The sequence below is a fragment of the Cuculus canorus genome, chromosome 2 (assembly GCF_017976375.1).
Source record: "Cuculus canorus isolate bCucCan1 chromosome 2, bCucCan1.pri, whole genome shotgun sequence".
Classification (NCBI taxonomy): Eukaryota; Metazoa; Chordata; class Aves; order Cuculiformes; family Cuculidae; genus Cuculus; species Cuculus canorus.
In genome coordinates, this window is record NC_071402.1 from 50,937,306 (window position 1) to 50,957,696 (window position 20,391).

Consider the following 20,391-nt stretch of genomic DNA (forward strand, 5'->3'; position numbering starts at 1 on the left):
CCTCATCACCCCGCCCCTCCTTAGCCCCGCCCCCTCCATTTGCCCCAGCCCCTTGTTCTCCGCCCCCGTTCCTGCGCACGTGGGCCGCGGGCAGTGGGGGCGGGGTGGGTAGCAGCCCTGCAGCCGCACTGTCTGTCACAGGTGTCCGTGCGGTGTTGTCCCGGTGAGAATGGCTGTGAAGCGTTAATGACACAGTCCCTGGTCCCAGCCAGCACGAGTTCACGAGGGGAAGGTCCTGTTTGACAAACTTAATTCCTTTCTGTGACGAGCTCACCCACCGAGTTGACCAAGGGAAGGCAGCTGATGGAATTTTCTGGATTTCGGTGAAGCGTACGATACAGTCCCTTGCAGTATCCTCCCAAACAAAATGTCCAGCACTCAGCTGGATAAACACATAATGCAGTAGGTGAGCAATTGGCTGATGGGTTGGGCTCAACCGAGGGTAAGAAAATGTCTGTGCTTGAACACACGTCCACTGGAGTGAAGCGATTGATCTCAGCCTTGTCTCACTGTGGTGGGTTAGAACATGTTCCAGAACCATCTCTGTGTCTCTCGCCTCCCACTCTTGGTTCTTGAGCTATAGGGTTAGTCGTGGTGGTTTTTTGTGTCAGACTTTGTATGTTTCTTGTTGGCTTTGATAAATGGTAAATGTTTAAGCTTGTGTGTTGATCAATAGCAATTGTCTAAACTTGTTTAGCTTATAGTGATATATGCCTTGAGAAATGTTTTTCTAAGGGGGACCCATTGTGAAAGGAATGGGTATCCTGCAAGATAAGATAAGGAAGCCTGGAATCCACATCACACCAGCAGAAAAGAACTATTTTTTTCAAAATTTGGGCTGCACCCCCCCTGCTCCTCCCAAGGTTGAAAGGAAAACTTCAGCCTTCATCCTTGGACCCCAGGAGGGGTCCTCGTGACCACCCAAAGGACCAACTGAGCATGCGAACGAGGCGTGGAGATATGTTAATGATTTCTCAAGAAAGAATGAATATGTAATGCATTTTTGGGAGATGAAATGAGTATGCATGGATCTGTAACATAAAAGACACGCGATTTTCTTGCTTGGTTTGCGTGTTTTTGGAGGAGCAATTCCCCCATGTACCGAGCGCTGCTAATAAAAAGAATACCTGCTTAATAATTACTATTTGGTTGTTATCAAGTTATTATCTCGGAATTCTTTCCCAGCCGCACCTAGCCTCCCACTCCAGTGAGGAGTTTTAGAAAGCAAGGGGGCTTGGCAACTCTGCTCTTTGAATCAGCTTCTTCCTAGGCACTGCAGAGCTGACTGGAGTTACTGGTTTCTCCCACTGCTTCTCCACCCTGCTTTCCCTTTTGCTATCAACACAGAGGCATTTGATTCACCTTCCTTTCCTTCTTTACCTTTCACCTTCCTTTCCTTTCCCCCAAAGCAAACGAAAAACCCCACCCTATCTTTTCTATTGCCAGTGCCGAAACTCCTTAAGCGGTTGCTGTTATTAAAACCCCAGCTGCTTGGCTGAGCCTGCCAGCCCATCCTGGTGATAAGTGGCCCTCAAGATGAGTGACTAGCACTAAACAAACCAGTCTAAGTCTATCTAGACTGTCACCACCATGCTCCTGAATGTGTGGCTGCCCTTAAATTGAAATTCCTCAACACAGCAAATCTTGTGTTGCAACGTTGAGTGGATTTATTTCACCCCTGGAAGACAAAGCAATGTTCTTTCATGAAGGTAGTCTGCTTCCTCTTGTATGTGGAGACCTGCTGGTCCCAAGGCAGTGGGCGTGGAGCACACTTTTGCCAGAAAACCTGGGGGCTCTGTGAGGGAAAGATCTCTCAATGCGCATGGTATTCTTTCTCAACACCCTTTGATCATGCATTTCTAGTTGCTTTGGGCTGCAGTCCCCCAAGCAGCTGAACCTCTGGTTTCTTGCCATCAAAGGGAGAAGTGTCCTTAGGTCCTGTTGCACTGGAGACAACACGGACTCTGAGACCCTGTGGGAATTGCTGTGAGGCCTCACTCAGATCCCGTATTATTTCTGTCTGAAGAGGTTACTATCGCTCAAGCCAAAAATATGTAATTGATATAAGAAAATATGGAACACAGTGAAAAGTGTAATTTGCTGGAAATATTTCTGTATTGCCTTTTTAAAAAATAATTGAGAAACTAAAGCACAATTTTATGATGATTTAAATCTGAAAACTGCTTTTTTTGGCTTTTTTTTTTAAAAACCAAACCACCTCTCTCCTCTTTCTTGCTTTTTGATGCCCTTCATTTCCCTCCCAACCCGATTAAATAAGGAAAGCATTATCTTATCTAGTTGGAACCTCCTTTTGCCCCCTCACCCCAATTATATAATAGAGCAAAAGTTTGTTATGAATTATCCAGTTGTCATAATGAAAACAGACTTTTAAGCCCCAGTTTGTTCTGCTTTACGTTTAGTAATACAGAGAGCAATTCAGGTACCTAAATAAAAATGCCCAGTGCCACATTAAACATTTCAGGGCACTGGAGACACCTACACAAAGACACATGAGAGTGGGAGCCATAGGACCTGCATCCTTCTGAAGCAACAACTGGAGGCCTGGTGGGATGCCCTTCTACGTCTAAATTGGCACTAGAGACCTGCATTGCATCCATAGAAAGTAATGGTGGAATATAACTCTCCATCCCGTAGATGTCTATGCTGAGCATGGCCTTTGTACTTCATTGGAAGGGAGACTTAGACTCATCTCAAGCATGAGTTATCTCGGCTTTAAGCAACTGGGTTAAGGCAGAGGAAGAATATGACCCTATCAATGCCTGCTTCTCTGCATTCACCACAATGATCTGATTTAGATAGCTAAGATTAAGTGAGATAAATCCTACCCCATGTGACATGTTTTTCCATTTTTAGATGATACATGCCTGTGAAGACATCAGAGGGTTGACACTATACAGAACACCTAGGAAGTACGCATAGAAAATTGTTTTGCTGAATAGCATGGAAGGAATTTTCATTTTCTTACATCCCTTCCTACTTTTGCTCTCAGCAGAAGCTTAGCCTGTCCTGATTCAATACAAATGAGCTCATCCCGTAGCTTTTTCTTAGCTAAAATTCATGATAAGCACAGTGCTCATCTGTCTTTGTCACACAGTTATGATGGCCTCCTAGAAAACTGGAGATGTTTCTTGTTTCTGTTGACTTTGCCACTCTTGCTAGTGCGTGTACAACTTACACCGGACAGAGTACCCATAACCAATGTATTTCCCACCTAGGTATGGTACCACCCTGAAAACAGGAACAACATGTTAGCCTAACAATACTGAGGAAACTCCCAGTGGAGTAGGAACATTGCTTCAGAGTTTCTGAGTTACAAATGGCCACATTTTGTGCAGGAACATTGCTTTCAGACAGCTACAAATGGCTTTTTTTTTTTTTTTAGCAAGATCATTGCTTTCAGTTGAGTTACAAGTAGTCAGTTTTATGTCTCAGGAAAGAGAAATATCAACCATTTTTGTAATTCTTTCAAGTTGCTGAATTGGTCTGCACTGCAGATAGCTGACTAGCCAGTTGTTCGTTTCTCCTCTTAGATCTCTTTCTTTGTCTTCTAAATCACTGGGAGAGTGCAAGGAATTCAGCTCATCACTAAAGCACTCCATTTCGTGGATCTTGCTCTTCTTTTGCAGTACTGTAACCTTGGGCTTTTGGTCAGTTATGTTGTCTGTCTGCATGTGCAGGCAGACCTTCTGCCCATCTCTGGCTCTTCATAGGAATTTTTCAGCAGTTGTCTTCTGCTGTTGTCTCTGAATCCTTGAGAGAAATGTGTGGCCGGAGTGTTCCTTAGTTATAGTATACAGTGGTCCAGTATATGCCTTGATTTCTATTAACAGGCTAAGAAGTCCTCTTCTGGACCTGAAATCCTTTCCTGCATCTAGCTTTGTGGGCTGGAGGCTCTGATTTTTCTCCGCCGTGCACCAGCAGGCTGGGACAAGCCCTTGCAACAAGGAGGGGGGATCACACATGTACTTTGGGTTGAGCTGTCTGGGTCAGAGGGTTAGCTCACCCACGCCTGCCCACGGTCTGTGCAAGCTCAGCTGTTTATGTCTGCATTGCTCCCAGGATCCTTTCCAGCGGCAGAACTGCCTGGCCCAAAGCAGTAATGTGCTTTTTGGAAGGGTAAGTGTAGGAGGCAGCAACAAACTGTTCGATCAGGAAAGTTGCTTGCAAGGAAAGGATCTGACCAGAATTATTGGAAGCATTACAAAATGTCCATCATTACTAAGTTTCCCTTTTTTTTTTTTCATTTGTTTGCGTAAGGTAAAGGACTGCCATGGCTTCAGCTTGTGTTTTAATTCAGAGAACGGAGAGAAAGCCAAGCCCCAATGTGGTTTCCTAGGTTTCCTAACCATGCTGCTTGGTGTCTGGCCAAAAAGCTCTGGTACTGCCAAACTCTTGTTACATAGGCGGAAAAAAGCTCAGGCATCCAGTATCCTGTTCATATTGGAAAAGGCAAACAATAGTAAGATTAAATTCATTGTTATTATTAAAAGCAAATATTTAAAATAGCGCATGAAAGGTTAGATGGGAGTATGCTTTTCTATGTGATGTGGTTGTAGTTAGTTTTTGTACCGGGAGAGGGAAGTGTTTGCCCAGAAAACGAAGGCGCAGGGTGAGGGACTGCTTGTGGGATGCTTCTCCGCTAATGGGGAACTGGGTGGATGCAGCCAGCCCAAAGTTTGTCACTTCATCTGTAAATAAAACCAGTGCTTGACACTGCCAAAAAATGCAGGATATGTCAGAGCCATGCCAATTCATTTCAAATCACTGGGAAAGGGGCTTCATAACATTGTAAATAGGCTCAACGTGATTTATTGTTTTGAATGAGTCACCTGTATATGCTATGAGACACACTGAGTATTATTCATTCAGTCTTGGCAAAAAGTTTATTTGTTCTTTATTTTTTTTTTTACAAGGCTTTTTACTATTTCTCATATCTTTTTTTTTTTGATAAATTAAACCATATTATCAGCGGAATAAAGGGCCATTTTAAATAATTTGAGGATATTCTAGCCCCCATCTCTTGCTGGATGAAAGAAAAACAGAGAAGAGCTCTCTGAATAGATTTTTTTAAAAAAAGTTTTTATGCTTTTACAAAGATAGTGGAAAGCCAATTACAAGTGTCCTGAGGAGATATCGCCAAAGTAAATGGAGTCATTTTTAGAATACAAATATTCCTTAAGCCAAAATTGATGTTGTAAGTGAACAGCGAGTAGGACTGCCAGCATGCTGGAAAGCAGTATAATATAATTGTTAGTGTGTGAGTACAGCATAGACGAACACTTTTTTTTTTTTTCCTGGGGTAGGAACAGATAAAGAAGAACAACATTGTTCCCACTGTGATTTAATAGCATTTTATAGCCACCTCTGATTTGATGCTGAATTTTTCCTCTGTTTGGAACAGTGTTTGTTACTTCTAGATGTCATGCAGAGGGGGGATCAAGGCCGAGCTGCTAGTGTTCGTGTTGGGATATCGACAGATGAGTCTAACAAGCGGACTGCAGTGACTGGAGATGTTAGCACCCCAGCTGTTGCTCTGCACCCTTGGCAGAGATTACTATTCATAGTAATATTCCCACAGCAGTGTCAGCAGCACGCCACTTCTGCTTGTCACTTGTTGCTGCCGCAGTGCAAAAGGGCTTAAAGCCATCTTCATTACTGTTTAAACAGAGATATCAAACTATGCACTGGACTGGCGGATAGAAATAGCTCTCTTTTTGGGGGATCAGAAAGTCAGTAAGAGGAGTAGTGCTGTCTGTATGTAGTAACAAATTGCTGTCTGTGGCAGTAACAAATTAAAATGCCACAGCTGTTCTTGATATGGAGTCAGTGTCCTAAATTAGCTAAAATATGTTAGGAAAGCACAGCATCGATCAGGATATGTCTTCTAGTATGTGCTAGGTGGGAAGCTAAGGGGGGAACAAATGAGTTAATATTACTTTCTTTAAAACTATTGCAAGCAAAATCAGTTTTCAGCCCAGATTTAAACACTATCACCAGGTGAAAGCCCAGATAGATTAAAGCAATTAACAAAACCATTGTCTCAGAACATCTGTGCTCAGAGGGCAGTTGATAGAACAGAGATCGTATTACCTTATGTCAATAGGTTGTGTAGTTTGAATTACAAAAAACTTCACCTAAACCAGATGCTATCTTTCCAAATAAAAGTCTTGTCCAAGAACGAATTGAGTTTCCATTTTAACTTCTGCTGTCATTCTTACATAAGAGTATAATTGGAACCACTGAAGTGTCCCGTCTTTGACACTAAGTGCTTGGTGCTTCGTTCTCCCTCCTTCGTTGTCCTCCCTTGTGCTCAAGAGCTCTTCTTTTCAATCTTTCTCCATGGACAAGGTTGCACAACATTTACTGTAGACGGACTGGCATGAAAGGTGGATAAATTGCCTTATTAGCCTAGTTTAAGTAGCTTACCTGCTACTTCCGAACAAGTCATGGGAAGTTGCACAAGTTACTTTCACCTTTCAAACAATTATGAATAAAAGCTGTACTGCCTTTGGTACTTAATTTTCAGATGGCATCCTGCCAGCCACTATAGTTTACTACTGATTGTGAGATACTGTTAATAATGTGTGGACTGATGAGGGGGAAACTTGATTAACACAAAAAATAGTCCCTCAGGAAAAAATTAAATTTAATTTGAAAAAAGTGTGTAACACTCTGCCTTTTAGTAGAATGTTATACTTCAACAAAGCATGCGTATAAATTTTATGTTTGTTTCATGATGATGTTCTGCTGCTTTTAATACTTTCTGGGTTTCTTCTTGATTTCACAAATGAGTTGCTGGGGAATATATACCATATGATCCCATTCTGTCATGCCAGTTACAGCAGAGATGTTGCACCAGTATATTTTGGTGGCATTTTTCAAAACACTTGGTAAGGGTACCTAGAGAGGGTTCTTTTACCTGGATTCACCTAGAAGACTATTTTTCATGCGAATCTGAGAATGATGGACTTTTCTACTCCTCATCTCCCATGTGGGACACAGGACTTAGAAGCCCAGTTATTCTAGAATACTATCACTCTGCATATAGGTGGAAATACAGTCACAGATAGCAATAGGTCTCACCCATGACTGACTTTAATGATTAAGACCAGGGTTTTGACCTTAAAGTGGAATAAAAATAAGTCACTGGAAGCTGAGAGCATGCAGTATGTTCTTGCAGCATGCTAAAGGTGCTTATATATGATTCTACTCAAACTACAGTGCATCATCTCCACCTACATTGAGCCAAATTAACTGTAGTATTCTAACAAGAGATGATGATCATCAGACAAGGCACTGCAGCTAGATACTTGCGATGGCTCCAAACCCAGGAGCTGAATGACTCCCTTTTTCGTCCCTTGATTCTATGTGGCAAGCTAGGGAGGAGGATTTTTTTTGGTGTGTGTATAAAACTTTGCACTATTTGTATGCGTTTTATTGTTGTCATTGTAATTGTGAAGAAACACAAATTTTATATGCAAATTTAATGTACTACAGAAATAAAAGACCATTAAATGTTTTCAGATAGTTTTATTTGCTACCTTTAAATGTCTCTTTTGTATTTGGCTAATTTATCATCAGAATCTTTGTGTCTTGACTATCAGTTTACAGAAGTGGTTATCATATACTGTAGGTTTTATCCCACTGGAGAGAACATGTTCCATTTTTGTTGCCAGAAGAATTTACTAAAATTCATCTCTTCATGCCACTAATACTACAGAAATCTGTTTTTTTTTTCCCAAAAGCAAGGTGTCATACATCTGGCTGCTATTCACAATAATCATGCTATCAACAGCTTCTTCCTTCAGTCAGTAATATTTTTTGGATTATAACCTCATAAAACTACTGTGAGTTCAGCAGAGAACTTGGATTAGCTTGACAATTTTAGCTAGAATTTCCTTGCAACATACCTCTCATTTTGAACATACTCCGATATGGATCCCTTTAGTTTTATTAACGAGTGCCTTATGATGTCAGGCTTGGTTATTAAAAAATGCAGAAAGGCATTTTCTGGGCCACATACTTATGTTTCTATAGTACAAGTGCCTGGGGTTACTTCTGTACTTTTGCATCTGCCATTGATATGAATTCTGAAGTATGCTGCTGTTTTGTGATCATGCTGCTGAAAATTGATACCATTTTTGCAGATTCACTTTATGTAGATTGCACTACTGAACCACATTCCTTCCTCCTTGTCATCTTCCTTTTGATGTTCCTTGTCAATATTTAGGTAAAACACAGCTCTGCTCCAAAGAACTTGAAGTGTAGTTCATACATACACATAACAAAAATACAAAGCCAGTGGCAGAGATAAGCAACTAATGTCGCTTGTAAAGTTTTGCTAATGAGCTATTCTTTGAGGATGAATTCAAAGTGAGAGAACAAAGCCGCTCAGCACTCCAGGCTTGGGGTGGAATGGAAGAAGACAGGAAAGTGAGGATTCCAGAAGGACTTTGGCAGAGAGAGTGGGAATTGATAAGATGTAAGAAGGAGGCAGAGTCAGAACCATGAAGACCTTCCTGGAGGATGAGCTTGGTCTCAACGGAGAAGGAGAGGAGAAACTCTTGGAGGAATGAAAGAGAAAATAAAGGCAGGGAGAGAGCCCATCTTAGGTCAAACATTCAGCCTGCTTTGCCCTGAAATAGAATGAATCTGCCATGCAGCAAATGTTTATTCTTTGGCTGTCCAATAGCTCTTTGTGTGAGGCATGGTTAAGGAGGAAATGATCCCTAACTGATGTTTAGTCCAGTTCCAATAACGTCTCACTGTTATACACATAGACTAAGACGAAAAGAAGGAATCAGCTCTGGTAGTTCAAGCTACAGGAAGGTAGTCTGAGAAAGCCTTGCTGAGGTTTTATAGCAGGAATCAATCAAAAAATCTCCCTAAGCCAAGGGAAACTCTCTGGGCACAAAGTCAGTCTTTAGATCAGAAGCTGTTGCTCTGTCAACTGCTGCTTGTCTCCTGTGCGTCAGCACAGGATACTTTATAGGAGAAGGGATCCTCTAGCTTAGATGCTGTATCATCTCTGCCTGCTGCTATCATGTGTTAGTTTTCCCTAGCGAAGAATGAGGAAAAGAAAGAAAAAAGTTATTTTAAAAATTGTGGTGGAATTCAGTTAAATGTGTTGAAATAGGTATCGTCTACAGCTAACCAGTTTATTGAGGTACACAAAAAACCCTGTAGGGAGGGCCAGGAGGGGAATTAGCAAACTCTGTGTGTCATATCTCCTGCCTCACTTCACTAGCATGTCCCTTTCTCCTTTATCTCATTCTTTATGTCATAATAAACATAAGATTTCCATGCCCAAATGGATGTTTGTAAAGCACCTTGCACTTTGTGGACCTGTGTTTCTGTCGCTCTCCAAATGTCCTTCTAGATCATCTGTGCTTGGAGGGCTCATGTCACCTTTTCAGAGGGATTGTGGTTGGAAACTGCCAGTGTATGGAAACTGATGACGTTCTTAAGAACCAGCTGAAGACAAAGCAGAAAATCCAGCCGTGTCCATGTGTAAATTCTGACTAAGGCATGTGTCATTGATAAACTGTGCTGTTGGGTCTCTCTGTTATACTTTATTTATATCAACTTAAAGTCTGAAAGAATGTTGCTTTGGCTGCCTTTCAAAACATGAAAGCTGAGCATATGTGGATTCATTGAAAGGGAAGTTAGTCACTTTTATTGTTTTAGAGAATCCAATCACTTTAAAATCCTTGCAACATCAATATGCCTCTCCAGGAAATAGATGCCCCAGAATATTTCTTGTTTTGAAAATTGTCTTAATTCAACTGTCAATCTAACTATTAAAGCACAGTTCACCTACTGAAGTATGCAAAAGTGTCTTGAAGTGTAGCTTGTTCAACCATAATGTCTGAACAGACGTGGAATCGGCGCAATGCTTACGTTTTTATCAGTTACCTCCAAGTGCTCGCTGCTAGTAGAAGTTGTCTTTTTCCAGGCAACCTCATATGTCATGCAGTAATGGAGAAACTTCATGAAGAGACCCACTGTCCTTTAACACTGCAAACAGTAACAAACCTAAAGATATTTACTCTGTCTCTCACTCTCACATGCACGTGCATCCACACATTGTTTTTTCAGCTTCATCAAGTCAAATTGTTTCTCTAGGTATAAGATGACAGTACGGGCCCGAAAGGTCAAGTGTTATTGCCGTGGTGCAACCCACTGTGGTGATGCAACCCAACTCCTTTCCAAGGGCTCTTCATACTCTGTATGACCATGACATGTGGCAAGCAGGTTGCTGGAACAATGTTATGGAATTCCCCAGTCTCTTGGCAGGTGAATCAGACTAAGCAACAATAAATGACCAAAGAGAATGCTAATACCCACAATAGCAAAATGGCTTTGGTTGGTAGCAGAGCTCTCTCTGGCTCCAAGACTGCTCAAAATATCTCCCTAGTCATCACTGGGAAGAGTGGCAAACAGGCTGTTTTCCTCTGGGGCCCCTTCTAGATGAACAGCCTTGAAGTTAGGCTCCTGTAAAAGATGTGGGAATGACAGGCTTAGATGCAGAGGAAAGAGAGTGAGGAATAATTTGTAGTCACTTTTATAGCTGTGTTAGAATCACAGCATCATAGAATGGTTTGGCTTGGAAGGGATCTTAAGGATCATATGGTTCCAACCTCCCTGCCCTAGGGAGGAACAACTTCTACTAGATCAGGTTGCTGTGAGCTTCATCCAATCTGGCCTTGAACACCTCCAGGGATGGGGCATCCACAACCTCTGTGAGCAACCTGTACCAGTGTCTCACCAACCTCACAGTACATTCCTTCAGTACTGTCTGTGGAACACCTCTTCTGCTCTTCCTGAGCACCTCTTCTGTGCTTCCTGCGCACCTCTTCTGCTAAAACTAAGGGTGATTCAGGTTTTAGGTAAGATGAGTGATGCTGTGGTGCCTTGTCCTCGCAGAGAGCCTAAGGCTGGTAGACTTCTCTCTTATGCACTCAGTTAAGTACCATAAGTTAGATGGGTTGGATCTGAGTGACAGAAGCATGTCTTTTCTATTTCTCTTGTATCACATTTTGAAGTGGCAAGTGGAGCAGACTGGCTGGACGATTTTCATTCATTGCCCACACCCACTCTTCCGTCAGGCTACAGCCTGGGAATAACGACTAAATGAACTTACTCAAAATAATCTCAGATCTGCTGCTTTTCCAGATAGTTGCTTGCTTTAGATACTTCTTACAAAACTAAAGAAAAATATGATCAGCCTGCTTATTTTTTCTGAGACTTGGTCATGGTCTTGAGACAGAAATTTTCTCATGAAAACTGATAGCATGTATTGAGAGATATATCTAGTACTGTAGAACTGGAGTGTCACTGTGATTCCTCTCCTTGGTTAGGTGGTTCCCCAGACTGTCTCATAAATCTGGATTCTTTCTGTAGTCATGATCATATTATTCATGATTTCAGTTTCTTCACATTTGATATTGGCTTTGATTTCTCTCCATAATGAGACTTAAATTCTCTAGCTATTCTAATATTTTGGCATAGTTATATTTTTGCAATTTTTTTATTGTTGAGAAGTTTCACAACATATAATTAAAATGGGAGTGTTTGCATGGCAGCATAATAAACTGAGCTATGTTTTTAGCTGAGCTATGGTTTTAGATTTGAAACCAGTCAGTTGAGCTTGTGCTCAGGGCTGTGACAGCAACAGATTTGCAAAAGGAAGTCAGGAACTAAGTTTCCTCAGGTCACTATTAGTGATACAAAGTCTGCTAAGGTTTTTGCTTTGCTCGGTAATAGGCTAAGAAAGCTGAAGAGCTGAAGCCTGCAAGTAAGGGTCTGAGGCAGACCTGCAAACATTTAAGTACTACCTGAAGCATGCAGGTAAATCCAAAATAAAATTCCTGCACTTTGCTGGACCTGAGAGCTGGGTGAGCTTGCAAAGGAGAGCATTCACTAACACATGAAAGAGTTCCCCTGGCTCTTGGGGGAAGAACAAGTTTGGGGAGGGACTGGAAGTCAATTCAACTTCTTTACTTGCTCGCGACTCTAATTGCCAATTTAAATGACTTTATGGCATGTTTTGTCCTTTTTTTCAAGTTGTTTTCCTACCATGACAGAGCAGGTAGGAGAAGAAACTTGCTACAAGGAGAAAACCATGCAAAGAGTTGCCAGATACACAACGTCAGTCCACTGAAAAAAAGTGAAAAATATATTTCCCCCTTATTTCTTTAAAGTAGGATTAGTAATCTGAGGTGCTCCTGTGCTTCACAGCGGCAGGGATGCTCAGGTAACAGTGTGGTTTCTAACCTGGAGATAAAGAATGCAATGACAAGAAAAAAATCTTGACTACAGCTTTCTAACAATCACATCTTTTCTTGTTATATGTAGCTTACCTACTTAAATTTCACATACAAGTTACTTCTCTGAGGTACCCAAGGGGACAGTCATAACTTAAGAAAGTATTCACATGAAGGTTTCTAAGATTAATCAGCTATCTGTTAGGCTTGGGATAGACTAAGTATAGCCACACGGGGCCTTTATTTAAAATCCAGCACTGGAAGAGTAATTTCTGTTTCAGCAGCAGCTGCCAGCGGGGCCACACTCTTGCTGCAGCTCTGAATCTAAAAATGTTTTAATACCTCTGTCTCCTTCACACAAGAAAAGGGTAAAATAGGAAGAAAGGAGTTGCAAGAAAGGCCACCAGATGAGAGCAAACAGTACACACAAACATTTTCCCAGCTTTTTGAGCAGGAAGCATTTGGCACAGGGGAACCCAAGGAGTGCTGGTGAGGAGATCATTCTTTTCAGTACGTGATGGGGATGATGTGATTGAGAGCAGCCCTGCGGAGGAGGACTTCAGGTGCTGGTCGGTGAGAAGCTCAACATGAACCGGCAATGTGCGCTTTCAGCCCAGAAGGCCAACCGTGTCCTGGGCTGCATCAAAAGAAGCGTGGCCAGCAGGGCGAGGGAGGGAATTCTGCCCCTCTATTCCTCTCTTGTGAGACTTCATCTGGAATACTGTGTCCAGTTCTGGAATCCTCAACATAAGAAGGATATGGAGCTGTTGGAACAGGTCCAGAGGATGACTACAAAGATGATCCGAGGGCTGGAGCACCTCCCATACAAGGACAGGCTGAGAGAGTTGGGCTTGTTCAGCCTGGAGATGAGAAGGCTCAGAGGAGATCTTATAGCGACCTTCCAGTACCTGAAGGGGCTACGGGAAAGCTGGGGAGGGATTAATCATAAAGGCTTGTGGAGATAGGACCAGGGGGAATGGGTATAACTTGAAGAGGGGCAGATTTAGACTGGACGTTAGGAAGAATTTCTTCACTGTAAGAGTGGTGAGACACTGGCACAGGTTGCCCAGGGAGGTTGTGGATGCCCCATCCCTGGAGGTGTTCAAGGCCAGCTTGGATGGGGCCTTGGGCAGCCTGATTTAGTGGGGTGTCCCTGCCCATAGCAGAGGGGTTGGAACAAGATGATCTTTAAGGTCCCTTCCAACCCAAACTATTCTATGATTCTATGATTTTTTTCTGGAGCAGCAGAGATGCTGTTTGCAGCAAGTTGATGTTGCCACATCTTACTGCTCCTGTGGCCCTTTTTTCACAAGTAAAGGCTGGTAGAGTATTGTGTCCCCAACATAAGAAGTGCATTGAACTGTTGTAATGGATCCAGAGGAGGGCTACAAAGATGATCCGAGGGCTGGAACACCTCTGCTATGAGGACAGGCTGAGAGAGTTGGATTATTCAGCCTGGAGAAGGCCCTGGGGAGACCTTAGTGCAGCTTCCAGTACTTGAAGGGGCTACAGGAAAGCTGATGAGGGACTTTTTACAATGACGTAGTGAAAGGATGAGGGAGAATGGCTTTAAATTGGAAGGGGGGAGATTTAGATTAGACATTAGGAAGAAATTCTCCACGATGAGAGTGGTGAGGCACTGGCACAGGTTGCCCAGGGAAGCTGTGGATGCCCCATCCCTGCAGGTGTTCAAGGCCACGTTGGATGGGACCCTGAGCAGCCTGATCTAGTGGGAGGTGTCCCTGCCCATGGCAGGGGGATTGGAACTAGGTGATCTTTAAGGTCCCTTCCGACACAAACCATTCTATGTTTCTATGATAATGAAAGTTCATGTTTCTTCTATAGATAGCAGAACATTTTTTGCTGCTTTGGCAAAAGGACATGTTCTTTCTTTAAGAATCCTTCTCCTAATCGAGCCCCCTAACTGCTGTCTGTCCACTCAGGATAGGCTCTTCATTCATTGCCTTCTTTAAGGAGAAGCTGTAATTGTTTTGGTTATTTAGTAAATGAGGCAAAGAGTAGTTTGAGCTAGTTGATCACTAATACCTGATGAACTAGTAGAATTTTCAGGGTGTTTATATTCCTAGTCCATACTCCAGCCAACTTTCTCAAAGTATTTTGCAGGCGTTCCTGTGGGAACACTCACAAAACCTTTCTTTGGTTGGCAAGTTTTATCACTGTCTGTAGTGAATACTGCGAGAAACTGCAGTGAAGAGTCATTTAGACATTGATCAGTGGGACCAATGATCTTTTTAAAGCCAAGCACAAATTTAAGTGATTTACCACACCGGGCTTTTAAATCTTTGCCAAATGTAATCCAGAAAATTGATGGTAGTATCCATATTTCCTACAGCTCTGCCAGGATAAAGCTTTAATTATTACAGCAAACTACTGTTTAATTTAGTAAAAAAAAAACCCTGACAACCTGGGAAGAAAAATGATCTTTTGTGATAGGCTGCTGCACATGGAAATCTTGTGTGACAGTGATACAAGATGGGGCTCAGTCTGGTTGACTACTCCAGAGAAAGGACCTCAGAGAATCTGTGAAGTAGAGGAGTAGATATCTTCTGTGTAAATCCTCTGTTGTCAGGCTGTAAAGTTTTTTAAAATAAGAGGCAAATTTCACCTGATTTCCTGAAAGGTGAAAAACACGAAGATATCTGTAGCTTCTATTGCTTAAGCCACAGTGGCATGCAGTAATTCCCTATTAGGCATGGTATAGTCTATTTTAAAATCAATACTTTATTTCATTAAAGCGTATGTTTCAATGCAGGATTGTTCTACACTAGTTTGGAAGAAAGCAAAAGTCAATGGGCAGGACAAAAGAAGTCAATATTCTTCATAAGTTCTGTTTCTTGTGCACTACAAAGTGCAAAGCAATCTCAGAGTGGCCATGCTGCCTTCAACTAGCTCAATCAGAATTAGCCCTAATGATGCCCTTAAATACCACAGTGCTTTTAGCTTTCTGAATGTGACTCTTGACAGTTCAGGAAGCCCAGTCATTGCTGTCAGGTTGGTTCATCAAGAAACAACGGCCTAGGAATCTGTTTGGTGTAAGTCTGCTTGCCTTTCCTTCTACATGCATCCCTCTAGTTGCAAGGGTAACCCTGTCTCTCAGTTTGCTAGTGGAATTAAGATAGTTCTAAATCTTCCCTATTTTATTCCTCTCCAAAGGAAGAAAAGAGCTTTACCTGCTCACCCCGTAACACCTTTTAGGAGTCTGGAGCACATTTTACCATTGCCATTTTTCCTGTACCACTGCATGATGACACTCAAGAGTCACTTACAACCACAATGTGAGTACTACTAAAATCAGCTGCTTCTCCATTAAATACAAGAGCTGACGTTAAGTGTTACAGTCATCGCAATGCTCTTCTCTATTACATTTTTTCTCCTTCTCTCTCTGGTTGGCATGTAAATGACATAGTTTATCCTCTATATTAATTGCAGGATTAGAAGCCAACTTGAAATTTATTTATCTGATGTTTTAATTAATATTTGTTTCAAGTGCATACTCTTAGTGCTCTAGAATTTAATTTATTCAAGCCATTATATTCTTATTATTTTATGAACCAAACTAAACCAGGTCAAGGTTGTCTGTGGTGTTGTGTGGCATTAATGGTGTCTTTACTGTACACTCTCTGATATCACCTATCCACAGGTACTGGGTGCTGTGGGGTAGCTGAGATGTTCACACAAGAGTGGTGTAGATGACAGCCTGAAACCACACCCTTGGCAGCAAGAGAAGCTGGCCCTGTGCACTGAACACCTGTGAGTAAGTGCCTGAATAAATCCCTTGCTCTTTGGGTATGTTTTCTCAGGCAGTGATCTCTTTTGAACAGAAGCAATGGGTCTGGTTCTGCCCTCCCACAGCTGTCACACTCTGTGACCCCTCAGGTGTGTCATCTCGTGTGGAGGAGAAATGCATGATGTGTGCTCCTTTCCAGTGTCTGTACAGCCCTGATCACGCTAACAAAAAATAACAACAAATATTTTCCTTATGTTCTACTTGTCACGTATTTTGGTTGATGATCAAAGAATTAACCTGTTCTAGGTTTGTTTTTTGTTTTGGTTTGGTTTTGTTTTGTTTTTTTTTTTTTTTTTTTAAATGAAGCAGAAGTTCATAACCTTCACCTGTTTTCTTCATTTTCCTTCTAATATGTTAAAAAATTAGGGCTGAACCTTGCAAGCTGCTGCATGTGTGTTGGGAAATAGCTGTGCCAGAGCTCACTGGCATCCCTGGGCTCAGAAACACCTCTGGCTGCAATGTCAGCCGTGGCAGGGAAGCTCCCACCTGACAGCTCTGGTGCAAGAGCCATGCACTTCTCAGATGGCAGTAAAATTATCAAAACAAGCTTGTTCTTGGCTCTTCCCTGTCATCCCTTGTCCCTTATCCATGGTGTGAGGAGCAGCCAGGCCCTGAGCGTGGTCAAAGAACTGTGGGAGTCAGCTCCAGATGGGGTTGTGCAGCCTATTATGTGGTATACGCTTTTTTTCACTCTCTCTCTGTGCTTGGAGAGCGATGTTCCTGGCTTTCTTTGCCTGTTTTCACAGCCATATATTCAGACAGGTTATTTTTACCCTGGCTAGTGTGATTACAAAGGAAATAGTGCAGTAGCCCCCTCAAATTGAGGGAAAAGAGCAAATCAAAACACACATCAGTCTCCTTAGCCACAGTGCCAACTACCACAGAAGTGGGGAAAATGCTGTGTACGTTGATTTTTCTGCATGTGAAAATGAAGGAAAGGGAAATGAAAAAATATGCCATCATGTCATTTAAAAATATGTACCTACAGAGTTGAAGCAACCATGAGTGATGCTGTACAGATGGTTTTTCTCTTGCCAGAGAGAAGTGTAGTGGGGTCAGATTCTTTTGATCTGTCATATGTATAACCTGCAATTTACAGTTGGAATCAGACTTGAAAATGTAAATGGATTTTCAGTTGCAGAGTCTGCTCCATCGTAATGGCTTTCATTCAAAGATTTGTCTGAGTAGAACAACAGTTGTTATGCCTGTGTTTTTTATTTTGTTTTATTTTTAGACTTTTCTTATATGTAGAATGCCAGGAGATGGATGCAGACTGGGAGACCTAGTGGTGATGTCTGCTAAATAAATGAGGTTCTCCCAGTGATACCTGAGTGAAAGTATGTTTTGAAAAGTGCCATTCCTTATCTAATATTGCAAAACACACAGAAGGAGAGCATTGATTTCAGCTAGTTAAGAGCCCTGACCCAGGCTTTTGACCACCTTCCTACTTCTAACATGGCTAATCTGGATAAAACAGGATGCAGAGATTTGCCTTAGAAATTAGCTTTTTCTTGAAGCTTTTTCTTGAAATCACCAGCTGGTGACTGTGGAGAGATCCCCTGGAAGCTCTAAGTTTTGCCCTTTAAAGTTAAAAATTGGGGAAAGCTGGTGGTCACCCATTTTAAAATGCCACCTTTAAAATCCCGAACTGTGCCCCCCCCCCCCCAGCACTTGGGTATTTGTCTATTTGTTTATTTAAACCAAACTATCTCCTTTTTATTTCAGTAAATCCTCTTTTTCAACATCTGTACATTTCTGCTGCTGTTTACTACTATTATTAAAGATGCATGTTTGACTGTTCATAAAGTGCACCTGTTCAAACGTGGATACCAATGAGAGTTTAGTATGGAAATAGGAGTTACGAGTCCAAATGCTGTTGTGGTCCTATTTCCCATGGCACACATTGTTTTGTTGCTTGGAGACCTGCTGTATGTTCTTGCTTTAATCTTTCTTCCGAAGTCAAGCTCTGTGCTTCTATTACAGCTGGAAAACTAGAATATATTCAGTGTTTCAAAACTTGTGTAGGAGGAAAAGGACGTGTAGGAAAAAACAACCAAGCACGAAAACAAAAGTCCCAACCCAGATCCCTGCAGACCTGGAGCCACCAGGAATTTGTGTTTGTGCTGGGAAAGTAGTACATGACTTCAGGCACCAACTGAATGACATGCTTCTCTTGTAAGACAAGGATGCATTCTTTTCACAAACAAGAATGGGAATTACGAAAACCACGACTGTTATACTGTTTTTGAGAAGAGTGCTCCTCTGTGGTTGATCTTACTAGAAACCACAATGAGAATATCAGCGTTCTTTTTCCTTCTCAGTCATTCTCCATCTATTTCCCTTCTCCTCCCTATCTGCCCCTTTCTCTTTCTCTTCTTATCTGTTCCTTTGCTGTACTCAGCTCTTCTCTCTTTACCCTTTTTCTCTTATTTCCCAGTTTCTTTGAAGCACCACAGGCATGCAGGGTTGCCCCTGCCTGTCAGAAGATGGACCAGTGGCAAAGCTGTACCTGCAGTTAAGTTTGCCTCCACAAGCAGATAGCACTAAGCAGTGTGCTCTTCAAATATCAGTTAATGCTGTTCTCACAGGTATTAATCCAGGAACATTATTTCCTGCTGCAGTGGGGTACTGCAATGCCAACGGATGTTTTGTCCGATTTCTACTCTCAGGCTTTTTTTCTGACATTAAAAAAAAAAAAAGTGGACAAAAATACATTGTTGCCATTCAGAAAAATAATTCATCATCTGTTTTATATGAGTGTGGGTAATAGAGCTGGAATTAAGGAAATGTCATTTTTGCAATATGCCCAGACTTCTGAATGAGAGGGTTTCCCAAACGAACTTCTTCCAAAGTCACAGACTTGCAGATTCCAGTGGCAGGACCTCTGGCAAGGCTGGCAAAAGCATGACTGCAAATGTGGGGAGTTTGGAAGCAATTCTTAAAGCCTGGAACCACACCGATATCTGAGCTGCAGATTTTGCTCGGCAAGACAGATAGATAAGAAAAAGTAGAAGTCGCATGCTAAACTCTGAAGTGAAGATTTTAGTCTCTTGAAGATCAAGGGCCTAAGTCTGACCTGAACTTAGATTCTGCTCTGGTGTAAAGCCAGAATAAATGTGCTGAAGCTCAGACCTACAAACTAATTTCTTAAAAGCCTTGTAAAATGCGGCACTACCTTATAAAAAACCAAGCACTTGAAAGCTGCTCTAATTCCACAGGAAACCACCTTCTATACCCATTTTGTTGCTCCCTGTCTTCTAGCGGTACTAACAAGAACAGAATATGGAAAGTTCCACCAGTCAGCAGGAAGGCTGGCGTGTCCTCAGATAATCCCTTGTGGGGCTGGACAGTGGGACCAGAGCCAGACTCTGTCGTCAGGGCTCCCCGGCTGGTCAGAGGGATGTGTTTGTTCCCAGCCATCCCTTACTGTGTCTCAAGATGAATGACTCCACACTGACCACTACAATTGCTCGATGGCCCCAGGAGAGATGCTGTTTAAACTAAAGGACTGCACTGGAATGAGAACAAATGTGTTTAAACTGGACATAATTGCATTCATGTTGTTTTTTTTTAAAGAAGGTTCCTAGTAAAGTTTTTGAAGAGCAGCCAAGATCATTAAAGAGACAAAGAAAACCCTAATTATTTTTAAAGAGGAACTTGGTACATTTTCTGGAGGATTTATTGGTGTTGGGCTACAGAGGAGTAAATAGACTCAGCAGTCCTCTAACTGGTTTCCTCTGAGCAAAGGGTCTCCTGGTAACTTAGCGTAATTTGTTAACTCTTAACTACACAAGACGTTGCTCTCTGCCAGGCTGGTGTTGCTCTGGTTTGATCACCCTCCAGAACGTATGAATGTTGATGTGGGAGAGACAACATTCTGTTTAATTTAGTGTTGAAAAGCCCACTGCCTTCACTGAGATGTATGAAAACTAATTTGCTATGTGGTAGTGTTGGTTACATTGGAAAAAACCCACACCTGTAAAAATCACCTCCCCAAAATAAGAAAACAAAATTCCCAAAATTGAGACATTTGAATGAATCAAATTCTTGAAAATCTCCTTTTTCTTCCAGTCACAAAATGAGGCTGGCAATACTTACATGCCTCTGGGAAGCCCTCTGGGAAAGAAAATCCTCATGGCATACAAGATCTTCTCTAAAAAGAGCTTTATTTTTCTAGTGATTTGCTTTTAGTTCTGGTATTAAAAAAACCCAACTCTCTATGCAAATTTTGGAGCGTTACGCTGAGTTTATTTTGAAAGAGAAATCAAAGAATGATTTTTTCATCTCTGAGCCAGA